This window comes from Hyperoodon ampullatus, assembly GCF_949752795.1.
Source record: "Hyperoodon ampullatus genome assembly, contig: scaffold_408, whole genome shotgun sequence".
In the NCBI taxonomy this organism is placed as follows: Eukaryota; Metazoa; Chordata; class Mammalia; order Artiodactyla; family Ziphiidae; genus Hyperoodon; species Hyperoodon ampullatus.
The window spans coordinates 198,918-224,100 of NW_027640598.1; the positions used below are offsets into that span (position 1 = coordinate 198,918).

Genomic DNA, 25,183 nt, shown 5'->3' on the forward strand with positions numbered 1-25,183 from the left:
TTTGAAAAATGTTTCAGTTAGTTTCTATGCTTCTGAAAAAAGTATACTTAATTTATATAAGCACTTTTTTTGTTTGTTTGTTTTAGTTTTTGTTTACTTATTTATTTATTTACTTTTGGCTGCATTGGGTCTTCATTGCTGCATGCGGGCTTTCTCTATTTACGGCGAGCAGGGGCTACTCTTCATTGTGGTGCGTGGGTTTCTCATTGCTGTGGCTTCTCTTGTTATGAAGCACATACTCTAGGTGTGTGAGCTTTAGTAGTTGTAGCATGCAGGCTCAGTAGTTTTGGCTCACGGGCTCTAGAGCGCAGGCTCATTAGTTGTGGCACCTGGGTTTAGTTGCTCCGCGGTGTGTGGGATCTTCCTGGACATGGGCTCTAACCCATGTCGCCTGCATTGGCAGGCAGATTCTTAACCACTCTGCCACCAGGGAAGTCCCTGTTTTAGTATTTTAAAAAATGTTTTTTATTCAGTCTTTTGAGATTTTCGTGTTTTATAACATATTTTAATTTTTTTATATATTTCCATTTCTACTTTCCTATTCTGTTGTTCTGTGTTTTTTCCCTTTTCATTTTATTTTATTTTTTTAAAATCAGTTTTATCAGATTGTTCTGTTTCCTTGCTTTATTCTTCAATTGGCACACTGCTATGGTTTCGTTTTTAGGTTTTGTGTTTTTCTGAGTTCTGATTCAAATTGTTTGATTTCGTTTGGGGGTTCTGTTTGTCTGGTGGTTCTCTCACTTTTTGTCTTATTTGGTTCTGTTTTTGTTTCTTTTGCATGTGTGGGTTTCCTTGTTTCTCTTTTTGTTTGTTTGATTTTGTTTTTACCATTTCTCTGGGGGTTTTTTCTGTCTTTTTTTCATTCTTTTATATATTTTTTATTTTTATGTTTCTATTTCTACATTGCTTTTTATTGTTCTGTCTTTTTTCCCCTTTCTCTTCTTTTAATTTTTTGAAATAATTTTTGTCAGTTTGTTTTTTCTTTGCTTCCCATATCAGTTGGTACTCTGCTTTGGTTTCGGTTTTTTTCTTTTTTTTTTTACTTTTCTTTTTAATTGTGTGATTTCGTTCTTCAGTTCTTTTGTTTGTGTGGTTGTTCTCTTGCTTTTTGTTTTATTTTGTTCTGTTTATGTTTTTTTTGTGTGTGTGTGTGTGTATTTCCTTGTTTCTGTTTTGTTTGTTTGATTCTACTTTTTAACATTTGTCTGGGATTTTATTACTTTTTTAAAAAAATCCCCTTTACTGCCAGGATGAGTGACTTGCGGGGTCTTGGTTCCTCGACCGGAAGTTGGCCCTGAGGCTCTGGGGTGGGAGCACGAAGTCCAGGATGCTGGAATACTAGAGAATTTCTGGCCCAAGGGAAGAATAATCACCGAGAGCTCTCATGGAGGCCTCTCTCTGGATCCAAGACCCAGCTCCACCCAACTGCCTGCAGCTCCCAGCACTGGACACTTCACACCAAACAACAAGAGAAACAGGAACATAAACCCACCCATCAGCACACAGACTACCTAAAGTCATACTAAGCTCACAGACACCCCAAAACACACCACCTGATATGGGGCCTGCTCATCAGAGGGAAAAGTCTTAGCTCCACCCACCAGAACACAGCCACCAGGCCCTCCCATCAGGAAGCCTACAGAACACACTGGGCCAACTCCACCACCGGGGGCAGAGAACAGAAGCATGAGGAACTACATCTCTTCAGCCTAGGGAAAGGAGACCTCAAATACTGTAAATTAGACAAAAAGAGAAGACAGAGAAATATCTTTCAGACAAAGGAGCAAGATTAAAAACACACAAAACCAAATAAATGAAGAGGAAATAGGCAATCTATCTGAAAAAAAAATCAGAGTAATGATAATAAAGATGATCCAAAATCTCGGAAATAAAATAGAGAAAATACAAGAAACGTTTAACAAGGAACTAGAAGAACTGAAGAGCAAACAAACAGTAATGAACAACACAATAAATGAAAAATATATTCTAGAAGGAATCAATAGCAGAATAACTGAGGCAGAAGAATGGATAAGTGAGCTGGAAGATAGAATGGTGGAAATAACTGCCACAGAGCAGAATAAAGAAAAAAGAATGGAGGACAGTCTAGAGACCTCTGGGACAACATTAAGGGCACCAACATTAGCATTATAGGCATCCCAGGAGAAGAAGAAAAAAAGAAAGGGTCTGAGAAAATATTTGAAGAGAATATAGTCGAAAACTTCCCCAACATGGGAAAGGAAATACTCAATCAAGTCCAGGAAGTGCAGGGAGTCCCATACAACATAAACCCAAGGAAAAACACGCCAAGACACATATTAATCAAACTAACAAAAATTAAAAGCAAAGAAAAACTATTAAAAGCAGCAAGGGAAAAGCAACAAGTAACATACACGGGAATTCGCATGAGGCTAACAGCTGATCTTTCAGCAGAAACTTTCTAGGCCAGAAGGGAGTGGCAGGACATATTTAAAGTGATGAAAGGGAAAAACCTACAACCAAGATTACTCTATCCAGCAAGGATCTCATTCAGATTCGATGGAGAAATCAAAAGCTTTACAGACAAGCAAAAGTTAAGAGAATTCAGCACCATAGAAAACAGCTTTATAACAAAACCTAAAGGAACTTCTCTAGGCAGGAAACACAAGAGAAAGAAAAGACCTATAAAAACAAACCCAAGGGGCTTCCCTGGTGGTGCAGTGGTTAAGAATCCGCCTGCCAATACAGGGAACACGGGTTCGAGCCCTGGTCTGGGAAGATCCCACATGCCGTGGAGCAACTAAGCCCGTGCACCACATCTAATGAGCCTGCACTCTAGAGTGTGAGAGCCACAACAACTGAGCCCATGCGACACAACTACTGAAACCCAAGTGTGCCTAGAGCCCATGTTCCACAACAAGAGAAGCCACCGCAAAGAGAAGGCTGTGCACCACCATGAAGGGGGACCACCTCTCGCCACAACTAGAGAAAGCCCATATGCAGCAAAAAAGACCCAACACAGCCAAAAATAAATTAATTAAATAAATAAATAAAACCCACAAACCCAAAACAATTAAGAAAATGGTAATAGGAACATACATATCAATAATTACCTTAAATATAAATGCATTAAATGTTCCAACCAAAAGATGCAGACTGGCTGAATGGGTACAAAATCAAGATCCATAAATATGCTGTCTGCAAGAGACCCACTTCTGATCTAGGGACTCATACAGACTGAAAGTGAGGGGATGGAAAAAGATATTCCACGCAAATGGAAAACAAAAGAAAGCTAGAGGAGGAATACTCATATCAGACAAAATAGACTTTAAAATAAAGGCTATTACAAGAGCCAAGGAAGAACACAATATAATGATCAAGGGATCAATCGAAGAAGATATAACAATTGTAAATGTCTATGTACCCAATATAGGAGTACCTCAATACATAAGGCAAATGCTAACAGCCATAAAAGGGGAAATCAACAGTAACACAATAATAGTAGAGGACCTTAACACCCCACATAAACCAATGGAAAGATCATCCAAACAGAAGATAAATAAGGAAACACAAGCTTTAAATGACAATTAGACCAAATGGACTTAATCAATATTTACAGTATATTCCATCCAAAATCAACAGAATGCACTTTCTTCTCAAGTGCAAATGGAACATTCTCCAGGATAGATCACTCCTTGAGTCACAAATAAAGCCTTGGTAATTTAAGAAAATTGAAATCATATCAAGCATCTTTTCTGACCACAACACTATGAGACTAGATATCAATTACAGGGCAAAAACTGTAAAAAATACAAACACATGGAAGCTACTAAATAACTAACAGATCACTTAGGAAATCAAAGAGGAAGTCAAAAATACCTAGAAACAAATGACAATGAAAACGCGATGACCCAAAACCTATGGGATGCAGCAAAAGCAGTTCTAAGAGGGAAGGTTATAGCAATATAATCCTACCTCAAGAAAGAAGAAACATCTCAAATAAACAACCGAACCTTACACCTAGAGCAATTAGAGAAAGAAGAACAAAAAACCTCCAAATTTAGCAGAAAGAAAGAAATCATAAAGATCAGATCAGAAATAAATGAAAAACAAATGAAGAAAACAATAGAAAAGATCAATAAAACTAAAGGCTGGTTCTTTGAGAAGATAAAGGAAATTGATAAACCATTAGCCAGACTTATCAGGAAAAATGGGAGAAGACTCAAATCAACAGGATTAGAAATGAAAAAGGAGAAGTAACAACTGACACTGCAGAAATAAAAGGATCATGAGGGACTACTACAAGCAACTATATGCCAATAAAATGGGCAACCTGGAAGAAATGGACAAATTCTTAGAAAAGCACAATGCTCCAAGACTGAACCAGGAAGAAATAGAAAATATGAACAGATTAATCACAAACACTGAAATTGAAACTGTTAGTAAAAATCTTCCAAAAAACAAAAGCCCAGGGCCTGATGGATTCACAGGTGAATTCTATCAAACATTTAGAGAAGAGCTAACACCTATCCTTCTCAAACTCCAAAATATGGCAGAGGGAGGAACACTCTCAAATTCATTCTATGAGGCCACGATCACCCTGATACCAAAACCAGACAAAGATATCACAGAAAAGAAAACTACAGGCCAATACCACTGATGAACACAGATGCAAAAATCCTCAACAAAATACTAGCAAACAGAATCCGACAGCACATTAAAAGAGTTATACATCATGATCAAGTGGGGTTTATCCCAGGAATGCAAGGATTCTTCAATATATGCAAATCAATCAATGTGATACACCATACTAACAAATTGAAGGATAAAAACCATATGGCCATCTCAATAGATACAGAAGAAGCTTTTGACAAAATTCAACACCAGCTTATGATAAAAATTCTCCAGAAAGTGGGCATAGAGGGAACCTACGTCAATATAATAAAAGCCAAATATGAGAAACCCACAGCCAACATCATTCTCACCGGTGAAAACCTGAAACCATTTCCACTAAGATCAGGAAGAAGACAAGTGTGCCCACTCTCACCAGTCTTATTCAACATAGTTTTGGAAGTTTTAGCCACAGCAATCAGAGAAGAAAAGGAAATATAAGGAATACAAATTGGAAAAGAAGAAGTAAATCTGTCACTGTTTGCAGATGACATGCTACTATACATAGAAAATCCTAAAGATGCCACCAGAAAACTACTAGAGCTAATCAATGAATTTGGTAAAGTAGCAGGATGCAAAATTAATGCACAGAAATCTCTTGCATTCCTATACACTAATGATGAAATCTCTGAAAGAGAAACTAAGGAAACACTCCCATTTACCATTGCAACAAAAAGAATAACATAACTAGGAATAAACCTACATAGTGAGAAAAAAGACCTTTATGCCGAAAACTATACGACTGATGAAAGAAATTAAAGATGATACAAACAGATGGAGACATACACCATGTTCTTGGATTGGAATAATCAACATTGTGAAAATAACTATACTCCCCAAAGCAATCTACAGATTCAGTGCAATCCCGATCAGTCTACCAATGGCATTTTTCACAGAACTAGAACAAAAAATTTCACGATTTGCATGGAAACACAAAAGACCCCAAATAAACTAAGCAATCTTGAGAAAGAAATATGGAGCTGGAGGAATCAGGCTCCTGGACTTCAGACTATACTTCAAAGTTACAGTAATCAAGACAGTATGGTACTGTCACAGAAACAGAAATATAGATCAATGGAACAGGATAGAAAGCCAAGAGATAAACCCATGCACATATGGTCACCTTATCTTTGATAAAGGAGGCAAGAATATACAGTGGAGAAAAGACAGCCTCTGCAATAAGTGGTGCTGGAAAAACTGGATAGCTACATGTAAAAGAATGAAATTAGAACACTCCCTAACACCATACACAAAAATAAACTCAAAATGGATTAAAGACCTAAATTTAAGGGCAGACACTATAAAACTCTTAGAGGAAAACATACGCAGAATACTCTATGGCATACATCACAGCAAGATCCTTTTTGACCAATCTCCTAGAGGAATGGAATAAAAACAAAAATAAACAAATTAGACCTAATGAAACTTAAAAGCTTTTGCACAGCAAAGGAAAATGTAAAAAGATGAAAAGACAACTCTCAGCATGGGAGAAAATATTTTCAAATGCAGCAACTGACAAAGGATTAATCTCTAAAATTTACAAGCAGTCCATGCAGTTCAATGTCAAAAAAACAAAAAACCCAATCCAAAAATGAGCAGAAGACATAGACTTTTCTCCAAAGAAGATATATAGATTACCAGCAAACACATGAAAGGATGCTCAACATCACTAATTATTAGAGAAATGAAAATCAAACCTACAATAAGGTATCACCTCACACCAGTCAGAATGTCCATCATCAAAAAATGTGTAAACAATAAATGCTGGAGAGGGTGTGGAAAAAAGGGAACCCTCTTGCACTGTTGGTGGGAATGTAAATTGTTACAGCCACTATCAAGAACAGTATGGAGGTTCCCTAAAAACCTAAAAATAGAACTACCATATGACCCAGCAATCACACTCCTGGGCATATACCCTGAGAAAACCATAATTCTAAAAGAGTCATGGAACACAGTGTTCATTGCAGATCTATTTACAATAGCCAGGACATGGAAGCAACCTAAGTGTCCATCGACAAATCAATGGATAAAGATGTGGCACGTATATACAATGGAATATTACTCAGCCATAAGAAGGAATGAAACTGAGTTATTTGTATTGAGGTGGATGGACCTAGAGTCTGTCATACAGAGTGAAGTAAGTCAGAAAGAGGAAAACAAATACCGTATGCTAACACATATATATGGAATCTAAAAAGAAAAAAAAAGGTTCTGAAGAACCTAGGGGCAGGACAGGAATAAAAACACAGACATAAAGAATGGGATCGAGGACACAGGGAGGGGGAATGGTAAGCTGGAACGAAGTGAGGGAGTAGCATGTACATATATATACTACCAAATGTAAAATAGATAGCTAGTGGGAAGCAGCCACATAGCACAGGGAGATCAGCTCGGTGCTTTGTGACCACATATAGGTGTGGGATAGGGAGGGTGTGAGGGAGACGCAAGAGGGAGGAGATATGGGGATATATGTATATGTATAGCTGATTCACTTTGTTATATAGCAAAACTAACACACCATTGTAAAGAAATTAAACTCCAATAAAGATGTAAAAAAAAGAGATACCTACCGCCTTTCTAGATCATCTTTGGGGTGTTCTCTTGTTTAATGCTATCCTCTATGATGGAAACTGAAATTTCTAGGCTAGAAATTAGCTTACAGTTTTTATCTATGAGTGTGTTACTCTCAAAGTGTGTTTTTTAACAAGCTTGCTTTCAAAATGCCATGTGAGGAATGCTAGGTGAAATAAACTGTAGTCAGCAGAATTAAACCACGTATGAATACCTGGTAAGGAAAAACCCACAGACCTCAAATGTTGGCCAGCAAACTCAATTCACATCACATGTTATGAGCTACACCCATCCACATCTGGTGTTAGAAGTTTCTGTCCTATTCATAGAATTTTCTTCCCACCACCTGGTATCTTTATTATGTTGTGTCTTCTGGCCTATTAGCACAGTATGTCTCTCCATTTATTTAGATCATTTTTATTTCCTTTATAATTATTTTGTAATTTTCAGCATACAAGCCTTGTACATGTTTTGTAAAATTTACACCTAAGTATTTCAGGTTTTAAAAATTGTGGTGAAATATACACAATACAAAATCTTACCATTTTAACCATTTTAAGCATACAGTTCAGTGGCATTAAGCATATTCACATTGTTGTGTAACCATCACTGCTTTCCAGCTCTAGAACATTTTTATCTTTCCAAACTGAAACTCTGTACACATTAAATAATAACTCTCCCTTCTCCCCTCCCCCAGATTCTGGCAACCATCATTCCACTTTCTGTCTCTACTTATCTGACCAATGTAGGTACCTCATATAAATTGAATCATATGATATTTGTCCTTTGTGACTATCTTATTTCACTCAGAAAACTTTCTTCAAAGGTCATCCATATTGTAGCTTGTATCACAATATCTTTCTATTTTAAGGATGAATAATGTTCCATTTTGTGTGCATGTGTATATATATATACATATACATATATATATGTGTGTGTGTATATATATATATATATATATATATATATATATATATATATACCACATTTTACTTATACATTAATCTATCAAATGGACATCTTGGCTATTTTCACTTTTAGGCTATTGTGACTAATAATGCTATGAACATAGGTGTACAAATATCTGACAGATTCTTTTGTGTATATAGCCAGAAGTGGAATTGATGTATCATATGGTAGCTCTACACTTAATTTTTTGAGGAGTTGCTATACTGTGTTCCACAGATACATCATTTTACATTCCCATTAGCCACGTGGTAGGGTTTCAATTTCTCCACATCCTTGTCACCATTTGTTATTTTCTGGGTTTTTGATTGTTTTGTTTTATTTTGTTTTGTTTTTTTTAGTGGTCACTCTAATGGGTGTGAGGTGGTATTTCATTGTGGTTTTGATTTGCATTTCCCAAGTGATTAATAATGTTGAGTATGTTTTCTTTTCATATGATTATTACTATTTGTATATCTTCTTTGGAGAAATGTCTATATAAGTCCTTTATCCATTTTTGAATTGGGTTTTTTGTTGTTGTTGAATTGTAGTGCTTTATATATTCTGGATATTAATCCCTTATTTGGTATCTTATTTGCAAATATTTTCCCTTTTTAGTCTGTTGATAGTGACTTCTGATGTACAAAATTTTTAATTTTGATGTAGTCTAATCTATTATTTTCCATTGTTGCCTGTGCTTTGGTGTCATGCTCAAGAAATCATTGCCAGATCCAATGTCATGAAGCTTGTCTCTTATGTTTTATTTTAAGAGTTTTATACTTTAACTCTCGTGTTTAGGTCTTTCATCCATTTTGAGTTAAATTTTTGCACATGGTTTAATGTAAGACTATTAATTCATTATTTCCCATGTGGATATCTATTTTCCTCATATTTGTCGAAAAGACAGTACTTTTCCCATTGAATGGTCTTGATACAGTTGTTGAAAAACATTTGACCATTTATGCCAGAGTTTGTTTCTGGATTTCCTGTTCTATTACATTCATCTATATGCCTGTCTTCTGCCAGTATCACACTGTTTTTATCACTGTAAATTTGTCTTAAGTTTGAAATGAGGAAGTGAGAGACCCTCAACTTTGTTCTTCTCAAGACTGTTTTGACTAATCAGGATCTCTTGAGATGCCATATGAAAAATAGAATGGGTTTTTCTATTTCTGCAAAAAAAACCAAAATCATTGGGATTTTGATTTTGATAGCGATTGTATTGAATCCATAGATCTTGTTGGGTATTACTGACATTTTAGCAGTATTGAGTCTTCCAATCCATGAACACAGAATGTCTTTTCAATTATTTGTGTATCCTTAATTTTTTTTCGGGAAGATTTTGTAGTTTTCAATGTCCAATCTTTCAAATCCTTGGTAACGCTTATTATTATTTTATTCTTTTTGATACTGCTATAAATGGAACTGTCTTTTAAATATCCTTTTAGATTGTTTATTATTAGTGTATAGAAATGCACACGATTTTGTTTGCTGATTTTTTTTATCCATAAGTGTTGCTGAATTTACTAATTCTAAAAGAGTTTTGGAGAATCTTTAGGATTTTCTACCTAAAAGATTATTTCATCTAAAAACAGAGGTAATTTTACTTCTTTTCCAATATGGATGCCTTTTATTTCTCTTTCTTGCCTAATTGCTTCAGCTAGAGCATCCAGTATTTTATTGAAAACAAGTGGTGAAAGTGGGGATCCTTGTCTTGTGCCTGATCTTAGAGGAAGAATTTTCAGTGTTTCCCCATTGAGTATAATGTTAGCTCTTTTTGTATGCTTTTAGGGCCTTTGTTATGTTGAGGTAGTTTTCTTCTATTCCTAGTTTACTGAGTGTTTTTATCATGAAAGGATGTTGAATTTTGTCAGATAATTTTTCTAAATCAAGATGATCTTTTTCTTTCTCCTTTCATTCTGTTAATGCGGTGCATTACATTGCTTGATTTTTTTTTATTTTGAACAACTCTTGCATTCCAGGAACAAATCCCACTTGATCGTGGTATAAAATTATTTTAATATCCTATTGAATTTGCTTTGCTAGTATTTTGTTGAGGATTTTTGCATCAACGTTCGTAAGAGATATTGTTCTGTAGTTTTCTTTTAATATCTTTCTCTGGCTTTGAAATCAGGGTAATGCTAGTCTTATAGAATAAGTTGGGAAGTGTTTCCTTCTCTCCAAATTTTGGAAAAATTTGAGAAGAATTTGTATTAATTTTTCTTTAAATGTTTGGTTGGATCCACCAGTGAAGTCATCTATACCTAGGCTTTCTCTTGTTGGTAGGTTTTTAGTAATTCAGTCTCCTTACAAGTCATAGATCAGTTCAGATTTTCTGTTTATGACTCAGTCTTGATAGGTTGTGTGTGCCTAGCAATTTGTTCATTTCATCTAGGTTATCCAATTTGATGGTACAATTATTCATAGTAGTCTTCTATAATCCTTTTTGCTTCTTTAAAATCGATAGTAATGTCTTTTCTTTCTTTTCTTGTTTTAGCTATTTGAGTTTTCTCTCTTTTTTGGGGCCAGCCTAGCCAAAGTTTTATTATTTTTAAAATATCTTCAAAGAACCAACTCTTGCTTTTGTGAATTTTCTCGACTGTTTTTCTACTCTCTCTCTTATTTATCTCTTCTCTAATTATTATTTCCTTCCTTCTGATAGCTTTGTGCTTAGTTTGTTTTCCTTTTTCTTTAAGGTGCAAAGTTCTTTAAGGTATAAAGTTAGTTTGTTGATTCAAAATGTTTTTTAAATGTGTTTACAGCTACAAATTTCCTTCTTGGCACTGCTTTCATGTAACCTCTAAGTTTTAATATGTTGGGTTTTCCTTTCCATTTGTCTCAAGATATTTTCCAATTTCCCTTGCAATATTTTCTTTGACTTATTAGTTATTTAAGAATGTTATTTGATTTCCAGTTTTCCTTCTATTGATTTCTATTTTCATTCCATTGTGATCAGAAATGATACTTTGTATGATTTCTTTAAAGTTTATTAAGATTTTCTTTGTGACCTAACATAGTCTATCCTGGATAATATTCCATGAGCACTTGAAAAAAATGGGTATTCTCCTGTTGTTGGATGGAGTGTTCTGTATATGTCTGATAGGTCCAATTAGTCTATAGTGTTTTTCATGTCCTCAATTTCCTTAACTGACCTTCTGTCTGGTTAGTCTATCAATTAATGAGAATGGGGCATTGAAAGCTCTTTCTAGTATTGGAATACAGTTTATTTATCTGCTCAATTCTATCAATGTCTGCTTCATATATTTAGGAGCAGTCATGATTGGCATATATGTGTTTGTATTATCTTGGTGACAGTTTTATCATTATATAAATCATTCTTTGCCTCTTGTAATGGTATTAGAATTAACTATTTTATCTGATATTAGTATAGCCACTTCTCTTCTCTTTTGGTTAATATTTGCACAGAATATCTTTTACCATCCTTTCACTTTCAACCTATATACATCTTTTTTTTAAAACCATGAACATTTTGTTGTTTATTTTAGATAAAAAGAAAGACTCTACTTTTTGTTAAACTGGCTTCATGATGTATATTCAATTTTGCATCCTGATTTTTTCACTTAACATACAATGTAAAGCATTTTCCTGTGTCATTAAATATTCTTCTAAAACAATAATTTTCATAACTATATGGCAGCCCTTGTCTAGATGTACCATCATTTAACCAGCCCCCCCCATAGTGAACATTTATGTTGTTTCCAGTTTTTTGCCTCTCTGACTAACAAGGACCTACTTTATAGCATAGGGAACCCTGCTCAATATTCTGTAACAACCTAAATGGGAAAAGAATTTGAAAAAGAATAGATACATGTATATGTATAACTGTATTACTTTGCTGTACCCCTGAAACTAACACAACATTGTTAATCAACTATGCTCCAATATAAAATAAAAATTAAAAAAAAGAATTTATCCTAAGGAGATAATCAGGTACACCCAGAGATTTACATACAAATACATTCATTATGGTTTCAGTCAGAAAGACAATCTATATACGTCTTTATATTTAAAGTGAATCTCTTGTAGACAGCATAATTTTGGATCATGTTTTTTAAATCCATTCTACCCATATATGTCTTTTGATTGTGAAGATTGATCCATTTACATTTAAAACAACTACTGATAAGGAAGAACTTCTGTTGCCATTTTGTTGATTGTCTTCTGTGTGTCTCATAGTTTTTTTGTCCCTCATTTTCTCCATGATTGCCTTCCTTTATGTTTAGTTGATTATTTTTGTAGTGACACATTTGGATTCCCTTCTAATTTCCTTTTTTCTTGTATATTCTGTAGATATACTCTGTGGTTATCATTAAGATTACATAAAACATCCAAAGTTTAACAATCTATTTTAAACCAATACCAACTTAACTTCAATTCATACAAAATTCTACAACTTTCCAACTCTGTCTCCCCCAATTTACATTACTGATATCACGAATTACTTCTTTTTTATTGTGTACCCATTAACATAGATTATTAGTTTTTACGCTTTTGTCTTCTAAATTCTGTAGAAGAATAAAAAACTGAATTTTTGACCCCAAATTATTATCATACTGGTTTTGTATTTTCACATGTTTTTACCTTTCTTAGAGAACTTTATATTTTTGTATGGATTTGAGTTACTGTCTTGCATCCTTTCATTTCAACTTGAATGACTCCCATAAACATTTCTTGTAGGGCAGATCTAATGGTAATGAACTCTCAGTTTTTTCTTATCTGGGAATATCTTAAACATAAAACATTTTCTCTGTCCTTTGGCTTCCTCCTTTCCTTCTAGTGTGCATCTGCTTTATGCATTAACCAGACCTCCCCAATGGCAGAAATAACCTGCTCAACCATAAAGATCATTTTTTTCTACTTCTGGAGACAGCCATGTAACTCCTTAGAAGATAACATTCTTTTCTCAATCCTGTAAGGGGTCACAATGACTCACCACTCACCTTGTATGTGTAGACATCTTTGCTGAACTTTATGTACAATGCCAATATATCATTTCCTTTAAGGATAGCAAGTGGTGCAGAACAGACTGATCAGACAACTAAGATGTCTGTTTCTCGTGACTAGCAGCAATCTTCTACTGAGCTGTGTGTTTGATTGCACGTATCCCCTTTGCCAAACTCACATATATACTAGCCTCCCCCTTTATCTCTTCAGAACAGTTCTCAGAGCTCTCTGAGACTGTCTCCTGAGTTATAATCCTCAGGCTTGAATAAAATTTTCCATTTCTTTCTTAGATTTACTATTGACTAATTTTATCTCATGACATCTGTCTCATGTAAATTTAATTGTTAGATCATCCAGAAGAACCTAGAAGGGTAAAGAAAAGTTTTCTTCCTCACTGACAGTCTATTTTATAATTTATTAATCTAGTAAGAGTTTTTGTGAATAAACAAGGCCAGCATTAAATAATTTTAAATGAATCATCTTCTTGAAATATTGTACTTAATTGTATTGTAAAGTAAATTCTAAATTTTTGGAAAAGTTTGACATCTAATGAACTGCAGTATTTCCCACTTCTCAAAAAAGAAAAAAAATAGAAACTAGAGTAACAAAAACTAATACAAAACTTGATTAATAAAGCAAAAGTCAGGACTTCCCTGGTGGTGCAGTGGTTAAGAATCCACCTGCCAATGCAGGGGACACGGGTTCAATCCCTGGTCTGGGAAGATCCCACATGCCACGGAGCAACTAAGCCCGTGTGCCACAACTACTGAGCCTGCGCTCTAGAGCCCATGAGCCACAACTACTGAAGCCCACGTGCCTAGGGCCTGTGCTCCGCAACAAGAGAAACCACTGCAATGAGAAGCATGCGCACCACAACAAAGAGTAGCCCCCACTCACCACAGCTAGAGAAAGCCCGTGTGCAGCAACAAAGACCCAATGCACCCAAAAATAAATAAATAAAATAAATAAAATTTAAAAAATAAAGCAAAAGTCAGGGAAGAGGAAAAGGAACAAGAACAAAGAAAGAGATTCAGAAAACATAAAATATCAGAAAAAAGGTAAAATATATGATCCAAGTAAATGTGTGTGGACAGGGAATGTTGTCTGCCATTCCAGTAAACAAAGAATGTAGCCCACCATCCCAGTTCTACAAGGATCAAACCATTAGCCACTGCAGCTTCCCACTGACTGTGAGAATTCAGGGATGGAGAAAAACAGGAAGCATTCTGTGCTTTGGATATTGGCCCTAGATATTTAAGGAATAATTTCAGTGAACCCAGATCCTTGCATCTTCCCATACATAGAAAATTGCTAAAATCATTAACTTGAGATGTCTTTTCTTTGCAATTAGCAGTTATTTTCTGATGTTCTACTACATGTTATTGTTTCCAGCAAAATCTCCTCTATATCCTGGCTCTTCCCTTACTTCTTCAGAACAGTCCCTCAGAGCCATCTGAGAGGCTGTCTCCCAGGTTATAATCCTCAGTAAGATCCCTGAATAAAACTTAACTTGTAACTTTTAGGTTGTGCATTTTTCCTTACTCAACATGTGACTGTTTTATATCCCAATGTCCAAAGCAAATCACACCACTTAAAAAATGAGCAAAAAACACAAAAAGAGTCAAGTTACAAATGAAAATGAATGTCATAATCATGAGAAAATATTCTCAAGTACATTAACAAAGAAATAAAAATAAAATAAAATTTTAATTCTAATCTATCAGATTGGCAAAGATGTAAAAGATTGATAATGCTTGGGTTGTGGAGGATGTGGGGAAATGGAAACTTTTAAGCTACAGGCATGAAAAATATCTGGGCAAAGGATCCAAACAAATATTCCTCCAAGGAAGATATACAAGTGGCTGATAAGTACATGTGTGATACTGTGATTTATAATGAGAAATATATATTTGTTCTTCATCCTTGTTCCTGGAACAGAGCTCCCCAAACCCATGGAGTTTCATAAGAGATAAAAGCAATAGGAGCATCTTTTGCTCTAATATTGGTCTTTTGTCCTCAGTTACTGAAATCACTTCAGAACCATAAAAACAAAATGGGTGTCTTGTTCATAACAAGCCCTTTCCAACCACAATTTTGTTTAAGTTAATGAGATGACTTTGGGATATTTCCTAAATATGGGGGATCTTGTTGCCAGGGGAACCAACTTTGATTAGAGGGTTGAAACTTTCAGTCCCACCCCCTGATTTCCATGGAGGGGAGAGGGGCTGGAGGTTGAATCAATCATCAATGGCCAATGAGTTAATCAATCATGCTGATGTAATAAAGCCTCATAAAAACCCAAAAGTACTGGGTTCAGAGAGCTTCCAGGTTGGTAAACCAGAATGTTTCCATGTGTCACCATGCCAGGTTGCAAACTCCACAGAGACAGATCTTTTTGGGGACATGGACTTATGTATGTCTTCATTTGACTGTTAATTTGTATCCTTTAATATCATTTGTAATAAACTGGTAATCTAATGAGTAAACTGGTTTCCTAAGTTCTGTGAGCCTTCTATCAAATTAATTGAACCTAAGGAAAGGGTTCTGGGAAACTCTCAGTTATAGACAGTCGGTCAGAAACACAGGTAACAACCTAGAACTGAGGTTGGCATCTGAAGAGGAGGGCTGCCTAGTGGGACTGAATCCTTAACCTGTGGAATCTGATACCATCTCTACATAGATAGTGTCAGAATTGAGTTGAACTGTAGGACACACAACTGGTATTGAAGAATTGCTTGGATATATGGGGAAAGACCGACAGATTGGAATAAGAGCAGAATTATAACATGAAAAGATGCTCAACATCATTTTTTATCTGGGAAATACAAATCAAAACCATCATGAGATATCACTTTCAATAACAAAAACATGTCACTCACCATCTGGTTTTATAAGAATGAAGTCACTAAGCCACTGCAGTCACTGACCTTTAACATACCCTGAAAGGAGTTCAAGGTGGGGATAAGGAATGAGGCACTCTGTGCTCTGGGCAAACTGGCAGAACAGGCTTTCAGATAGCTATTTTCAAGAGAAAATTTTATGAATCCAATTTCTTGCATCTTCTCATACCTAGAAAATCACTAAAATCATTATTAGAAGCATCTTCTCCTTGTGAATAGCAGCAACCTCCTCATGAGTAGCAGATACTTTCTACTGACATGTGTGCTTGATTGCACATACTCCCTTCACTGAAATTATATATAAATATAAATAAATAAATAAATACACACACACACACACACACACACACACACACACACACACACACACACACACACTGACCTCTCTTTGGAGCAGTTCCTCAGAGTTATCTGAGAGGCTGTCTCCCAGGCTATAATCCTAAGTCCCCAAATAAAACTGAACTCACAGCTCTCACATTGTGCATTTTTTTCAGTGGACAGTTTTGGTGACCAACAAAGGGACCCAGAGCAGACTTCTCTCCTTCACATGAAGTCTACGAGGATCTGGAGCCTTGGTACTAGCAAGGCCTTCTGTGCCCATTTACCTGCTCAGAGTCCAGACTAATTTGGGTGTCTTCTGGTTCTTGGATCTCCCAATTGCTGGTTGATGATCCTGAGTTTTATTTGGTGGTATACAACATGTACTTGGCCCCCCAGGTGAAAGATACTGGGATTTGCTCAGTTGAAAGACACTGAGCAGTCTGGGATGAGTGTTTAGATAGGAGGCTGACCTGACATCTTTCCTCAATTCAGCTACCTTAACAGAATTTGTCAGGATTAAAATGAAGATATTGCATGAGAGATTTGCTCCGAAGAAGAGGGACAAGACTCCTCCTGGTCAGTTACAGCTTTCTCAGGCAACTGAGAAATTTATGGGAGTGGTGGAGGCAGAGTCCTCATACCATGTAGTGGTCCCATAGGGAAACCCTCTCATTAATTAAAAGAGTTGCTCATCCGGTGATCAGATGTAAGAATTGGCCATTCAGTGATCCAAGCACCCATGGTGGTTTTAGACTGCTGGAGGGAGAAATGGAGACATGTAACAGAGCTGAAATGACTCTAGGGTGACACCCAGAGGAGTTAAGCTCACAAGCAGCACATGGGACCACTAAACAATTTCATTAGTAAATTTTATTCTCAACAAATTCAACTTTAAAATGGGAAACAGAGTCTCTCAAGCAGAGAAATGAGGGGCATCATAAAGCCAGCTTCCAACTAACACCCCAACCAGGTTTATGTAAGTACAAAACTTAATTACAAGTACTTACTTAATTTGGAATTAAAGGAAATCATGCCCTGAAAATGGCCATATGGGGGTCATTTATTGCATACACAGTTAAGTTTGAGAAAGCCAGCTTGATAAAACAAACACCTTTTTAGAATTCTGACCCTAATGGAACAAATCCTTCTAGGGGAAGTTGCTTTTCTCTCCCTGTGCCTTGAGATGTAAATGTTCTATCAGGGCTCTCAGGAGCACTGTCTTATCTAGACCATCTCTAATTCCTGAGACTGAGGGAAGAAAAGCGGGGCGGGGGGAAGACTTTTAAGATTTAATTTAAAAATTTATTCCTACTGTAAACTAGTGAGTTTTATATTGTAATACTTGATTCATGACTAAGTTTTAAAATGAAGCTGAGATCTCTGGTTTTGCCTGTCCATATGTCTATGTGTGCATAAGTATATCTTTACTTTTGGATGGTATTAAAACCAACCCAAATAAATTTCAGGTTCACATGAACAAGGAAAGACTCAGTATTAAGTTAATATTTGATAATAAAGCTAGTTTAAGTTAGTTGGTTTAATTAATACAGACTTGTCTTTAGAGTCATCAATATTAAGTATAATACTTTAATTGTACCTAGGTTTACTAGACATCAAATAAGATCTTATTATATCTGCTGCAAATTTGTCAGCAAGAAAAATAACTTGGTATGATGAAGTTTTTATAAATAAATTAAATGTAAATGAAAGCACTTTTAGGTAAACGTTTTAGGAATAATTATGTTTTTGTTTTTGTTTTTGTTTTTTTTTTTGTGGTACGCGGGCCTCTCACTGTTGTGGCCTCTCCCGTTGCGGAGCACAGGCTCCGGATGCGCAGGCTCAGCAGCCATGGCTCACGGGCCCAGCCGCTCCACGGCATATGGGATCCTCCCAGACCGGGGCACGAACCCGTATCCCCTGCATCGGCAGGCGGACTCTCAACCACTGCGCCACCAGGGAGGCCCAGGAATAATTATGTTTTAAGAATATCTACTGTAAAATAATCTCTCCAGACTTTGGTAACTTGAAACTTTAGAGTTTTGCTAAATTAAGTTAAATGGTGAAATTTTATTGAATAACTAAAAGTCATTCCCAAATAAAGTAATATACTGAAACATTAATTACTGAATATTGGCTTCCTTTTACAGAGAAACTGAAGATAAATATGTTTGGTGCCGCACTGAGACATTTTCTATAAGAAAGCACATAATTTTAGAAATTATTATTGATATTTATATGTTTGCCAATCTACAGAATGCTAATGTAAAAGACAGTTCACAACTGCTTACTTCTTACTTTTTACTAGAAATTAAGGTTTTTAAGAATTGAGAATTCTAATTTAAGTCTATAATTAAAGCTACCAGACATAATAAGGGAAATATTTCAGTATACAAGGAAAGTAGGATGTGTGTTTTCAGTATAAGAAAGTATGAGGGGCTTCCCTGGTGGCGCAGTGGTTAAGAATCCACCTGTCAATGCAGGGGACACGGGTTCGAGCCCTGGTCTGGGAAGATCTCACATGCTGCGGAGCAACTAAGCCCACGCGCCACAACTACGGAGCCTACATTCTAGAGCCTGTGAGCCACAACTGCTGAAGCCCACGCGCCTAGAGACCATGGTCTGCAACAAGAGAAGCCATCACAATGAGAAGCCCGCATACCACAATGAAGGGTAGCCCCCACTTGCCACAACTAGAGAAAGTCCGCATGCAGCAACGAAGACCCAACATAGCCAAGAATAAATAAATAAATAAACAAACAAATAAATAAAATAAATCTAAAAAAAAGAAGGTATGAGGAATGAAATTGCATTTTTTTTTTTTTTGCGGTACGCGGGCCTCTCACTGTTGTGGCCTCTCCCGTTGCGGAGCACAGGCTCCGGACGCGCAGGCCCAGCGGCCATGGCTCACGGGCCCAGCCGCGCCGTGGCATGTCCTGGACCAGGGCACGATCCCGTGTCCCCTGCATTGGCAGGCGGACTCTCAACCACTGCGCCACCAGGGAAGCCCCTGAAATTACATTTTGTTAAGGGAAAGAAAGTAATTTTGTCTCGATGCTGGTTATTTCTAAATAAGAAAGAAAATAAGGGTCAAATTAATATGGACATAGAAATTTGTAGAAGGTTCCTGAGAAAGAAAAAAAATATTTATAATGGTATTCTATATGTGGTCAGAACTGACTAAGATTAGAATAAATTTAATTGAGTTCTAATATTAAAGGTAAAGTGGTGCAAACCTGAATTTGGTTTCTCTCTCTGTTAAGAGGGCATAGTTTTCTTTAACTATTGATCTGCTTTTGATAACAGATTGTAAAGTTTCTTTACCTTTAACTGGTAATCTGCTACAACTTTCTGTATTTGCCTTTGAAATATTTTATTGTCACTTTGGTTAAGTGAATAAGTATTGTTTCACAGTGGCATATGATCCTATTTGACCAAGTGTTTGAAAGCCTTTTGATATTTTTTGACAAACTTCCCAAATCAAATTCCAATGAAGTTCCTTGGCCCTCTAGCTAACTTTGGAATGCTTCAAAGGGCCCATGAAACATCCCAAAGAGAGATATTAAACTAATTAGGTTCATTTGATATGTTGAATTACATGGGAAGCACTGTCAAATGAGTAAGAAACCTTTCGATGTTGTATGGTATGGGTAAATGTTATTTTAAATATTCTAGAAATTGTATGGAATTTCTAAAAATTAAATATGGCCTGATAAAATGTTATTGGTCATAATCTAGTTATTATTTTTAAATGTATGTCACAACAGTAACTGAGTTTCTTTGTCAATTGCATTGTAATCAGTTCTTTAACCATGCCTTCTTAAGTCTTTTGTCATTCACAGACAGTTATAGTTTTACTTTGATGTCTTTGCAAAAATGCTTCATCTTCAGGAAGATTCATAGAAAGGACTTTTTGACAAGTACAGGTTTCTGATAACTTTCAAATCATACCGCTGAACTGGATAAAACATTAAGGAATTCTAATGGAAACCCTGATGGCTTTATAAAACTGTTAACAAGAGATCAAGGATTAGTTACATAAGACTGAACTATGAATATTGTTATAATTTTTATGGTTTCTGTCTGAAATGTTAATGGCTTTTAATCTGTGTTTTCCAGCTATTAAGAAACACTTCCCCTCAAGCTAATTACGACTTACAGCAATTTGGTAAATTATTCTTTTGTAAGCAGAATTTAAAAATTTATCTTTTCTCTCTACCTGATCCCTCCATAGATTGGAAACTCTTAGGTTCCCAGCTGCCTTATCAGGTAAGTAAAGCAGTACACCTCCCGACAGGTGCAAGAATCTCAAGATATTTTTGGAATCTCAGGAAGAGAGGAATTCACCCAAATCTATAGATATTGCAGGCAGAATCTGATGAAAAGCCAGTTTTTAAAGAGCCTGTATGATCAACTACACTTATGTAAGTAGTCAGGCCAAGTGTATTGAAACCAGAATTATTTGCAAACAAATTCTTCTTAATTTGGCTATATTTATATTTGGTGGAAATGCAGGTAATTGTAGAGAGAAAAAATTTATGTTTCAGCAGTATACCTCTGTGGATATTAAATTCGAATGTTGTTTGTCTAAGACTCACTTCCTTATTACTCACTCATTATTCCTCATTACTATGTTACATTATTGTAAAGTTTAATTGAATTATTAAAAGGACATTCTAAGCTTGTTTCTTTTTTCTATTTATACATTTTTAATTGAAGTACAGTTCATTTACAATGTTTCAGGTGTACAGCAAAGTGATTCAGTTTTATATATATATATATATATATTATATACATTATATATATATTATTTTTCAGATTCTTTTCCATTATAGGTTATTACAAAATATTGACTATAGTTCCCTATGCTATACAGTAGGTCCTTGTTGTTTATCAATTTTATATATAGTAGTGTGTATCTATTAATCCCAAATTCCTAATTTATCCCTGCCCCCCTGCCCCATTGGTAACCGTAAGTTTGTTTTCTATGTCTGAGAGTCGATTTCTGTTTTATAAGTAAGTTCATTTCTATCATTTTTTTAGATTTCACATATAAGTGATATCATATGATATTTGTCTTTCTCTGTCTGACTTACTTCACTTAGTATGATTATCTCTAGGTCCATCCATGTTGCTGCAAATGGCATTATTTCATTCTTTTTTATCACTGAGTCTACTCCATTGTGTGTATACACACACACACACACACACACACACACACACACATACCACATCTTCTTTATCCATTCATCTGCCTAGACGTTTAGGTTGCTTCCATATTTTAGCTACTGCAAATAGTCTAAGCTTGTTTCTGAAGCTTAGACTATCTTTGGATGGAGATCAGCTGCTCCATGACCTGCAACCAGGAGGTTATGCATACTGGAAAAGACATCATTTAAAGGACTAGCTCCAACCTAGATTGAAAGAAACTTATCAAGTGCTCTTAACTAGCTCATGTGCAGCAAAACTGAAGGGAATTAACTCTTGGATTCATATTTCCCACTTAGAAAAGGTCCTTACACTGGACTGGTCTATAGAGAAGGCTGTTGACCTCAAATTCACCTTAAAACAACACTCAAACAGAGGAGAAACTAAGAGACCAAAGTGAGAAGAAGATGACATCTGAAGTAGCCAGCTGACCCAAGATGCCAGACCAGGCCTGTATACCAATTACTTTGATAACTGCTCACACTTTTGCTTATGAACCAAATGTATTTCTTTCTTGGGTTCAATCATATGTAAGTTTCAAAAAAAAAAGAAACCAATCCAATTGTTGGGTTTATGTTCAATTACCTACATTCAGTACTTCTGGGTTACCTTGGTGGACTTCTCCTTTCCAAGGCTCTAATTGGATGGCCCTTAGGAAATTTATTCTAGAAGAAAGAAGTTACAGTTTTGTTCAGGCTACTATTGATATTACTAGATGGGAGGCCCTCACTTGGACAATCAATCTACTTGCTCTGACCATAATAATAAATACGAATTTTCTTTTAAAGTTACTTAAGCTCAATCAGAGCAAAGAGCTAAATTTCAGTCAAAGAATATAAGCTCCCTGTTATGGGATTGATTTATATGGTTAACATCAGACCACAGTCATTTAAGTTTAAAGACCTCCCTTGTGTTGGGAACAATTAAACCATACTAAGGATAATCAGTTTAATAACACTAGGAAATTGGGCTAGGTGCCTTATGAACAATGCCAATATATCATTTCCCTTAAAGACAAGGATTGGTACAGAACAGACTAAATCAGATGACCTGGGGATATACTGGGCTGCACCTAATGGAAGTTCTTGGCTTAAATTCTGACTTATGACCTTACTAATGCTACTATCTATATTACTTGTATTCTGCCCATTTTACAAGATTGTTGCTTCTTATATTACCAAATGTATGACTGTGCCTCTGATAAAATGATGACTAGGTGACTTGAAACGGTTCACCAAATACATAGTTCTATAAGATCAATTGATTGTAATAGTGTAACTCTAGATATGGGAGGAAGCAATAAGAGGGAATCATTTCTTGGACCATATCAGACTAGTAAGTCAGATGGTCCAAAGACTTTTGGCTACTGTTAACAGGGCCTAGTCCAGTAATACCACATTGAATGGTCTATCAATGAAATCTTAGCCTGACCTAGGAATGAACATTCCTAGTACTGTGGGACAAAATGGTCATGAAATGCCTCCCAAAACATGGTCAATTTTATGACCATGGAGCGGGGGAGGGAGCATTGGGGGGGGGCCCTGACTACAAAAATATGGCAATTGCCGCCTGGTTCTATAAGAATGAAGTCACTTAGCCACTGAAGTTACAGACTTTTAACACACCCTGAAAGGAGATCAGGGCAGAGATCACGAATGAGGCACTCTGTGCTCTGGGAAATCTGGCAGAACAGGCCTTCAAATCCATCAGATAATTAAATATTTTCAGAAGAAAATTTTATGAACCCAAGTTTTTGCATCTTCTCATACCTAGAAAAGCACTTAAAATCATTAACAGAGACATCTGGTCCTCGTGAGTAGCAGCAACCTTCCCATGACTAGCAGCAACCTTCTACTGAGATGTGTGCTTGATTGCACATACTCCATTCACCGAAATTATGTATATATACACTGACCTCTCCCCTGACCTCTTTGGAGCAGTTCCTCAGAGCTATCTGAGAGGCTGTCTCTCCGGCTACAGTCCTCAGTAAGTCCCCAAATAAAACTGAACTGACAGTTATCATGCTGTGAACTGTTTTTCAGTCAACAATTCATGCCCACTAATATGAGTAGAATCAAAATTTCATATGATAACAAATGGTGAGGTTGTGGCAAATTCAGAACTCTCATACAGTATGGGTAGGTATGTAAAAGGGTCAACACTGTGGAAAAGAGTTTGGCAGTTCCTCAAATGATTAATCATATTGTTGTCATGAAGTATGAAAACATTATGCTAAATAAAAAAAGTGAGCCCCAAAAGAACACATATTATATATGGTTTCATTTATATGAAATGTTCAGAATGGGGAAATCTACAGAGATAGAAAGTACGTTTGCTTTGTATGCTTGCTTTGACCTGGAGAGGATGGGAGGATAGGAGAGTGATAGTTAAAGAGTGCTTTCTGAGTTTTTTTTTGAGGTGATGAAAATGTTCTAAAATTGACTGTGGTGATGGTTGTACATATCTGTGAATAAAGTAAACATCATTTAAGTGTACACTTTAAATGGATATCGTATGATATGTGGATTATAGCTCCATGATGCTGTTATTAAAAGACATAAATAGAGTCTTAGCCCGATTTGGTTATTAATTGAATATGAGAGACAATGAAGAAGGATTCAAGGATGATGGCCTGGTTCTGAGTTGGCCAATGGGTGGATACTAAGGCAAAAAACAAAGGGAAAAGAAGCAGTCTAAGGTGAGAATAAATGACTAGAGTTAGTGAGACGGCATATATAGACATTTTTAACCTTTTTTAGGGGCAAAGAACCACAGCCTCTTTTGAGAATCTTCTAAAAATTATAGCCTCTCTTCCCACAAAAATGTGAATATATAATCACCCCCATACAGATAATTTTGAATAACATTTAAGGTGTTCCACAGACTTCCATGTTTGCAAGCCTAATATAAGGTTACTCAGGATTGTCAGCAGAGAATGTTCCTTGGACCCTGGTGTAAGTGAGGGAGTATCAGGGTGGGTATGGACTGGCAGATAGTGACCCTGCAGCAAGGCTGGGTTCTTCCTGAGTGTACTGGAGGTGAGGAGGTAAGGGTGAGGATCTCAACTCTCTGCACTTCCCAAGCCATGTGAGAGATAGCAGAAAGGTCCCAAAGAGGTTTCCACATGGACAACGTGAAGACAACGAGAGAGCAGGCAGACCTGGGAGGCTCTTTCTGAAGCAATTACTTTTCTACAATTCTTGTAATCCCCCACCACAGAGGTGTAGAAGAGCCCCATCTGGTTTTGAGTATGAGAATAAACCCCTCATCTATCTGGGAGATAAGTCACTAGGTAGGATTTTGGAGAAGAAATGGAGGGAAGGAACCAAAGGAATTTACTCAGGTCAAGACCTTGGTCACCTGTCCATCTATATTTTTGGAGTAAGAAACAATCAGGAGCCTGAATGTAGGAAACAAGAGGCTCTGGAATGTGGCAGCAGGAAGACCAGCCCCTTCCCAACCTCTTGATAGGGCAGGGGTGATCTGATTATCTCTGCATCCCTCAACCTGCATCAGCCTCATAGGTCTTCCCTTTGCTTAGGTCTTCAAAACCAACTATAATAATAGCCGTTAAATTTAAGCAGACCACTTCAGTTGCCAGCAAATGCCTTTCCATATTTAATGAATGT

The 25,183-nt window shown here is 36.3% G+C and overlaps 1 protein-coding gene across 1 annotated transcript in view; it reads right to left on the reverse strand.

The window, feature by feature from the left end:
- The window catches only part of LOC307070106 (AFG1-like ATPase), a gene marked incomplete at both ends in the record, with an annotated part of 45,218 nt that overhangs the window by 18,642 nt on the left and 1,393 nt on the right, over positions 1 to 25,183 (reverse strand).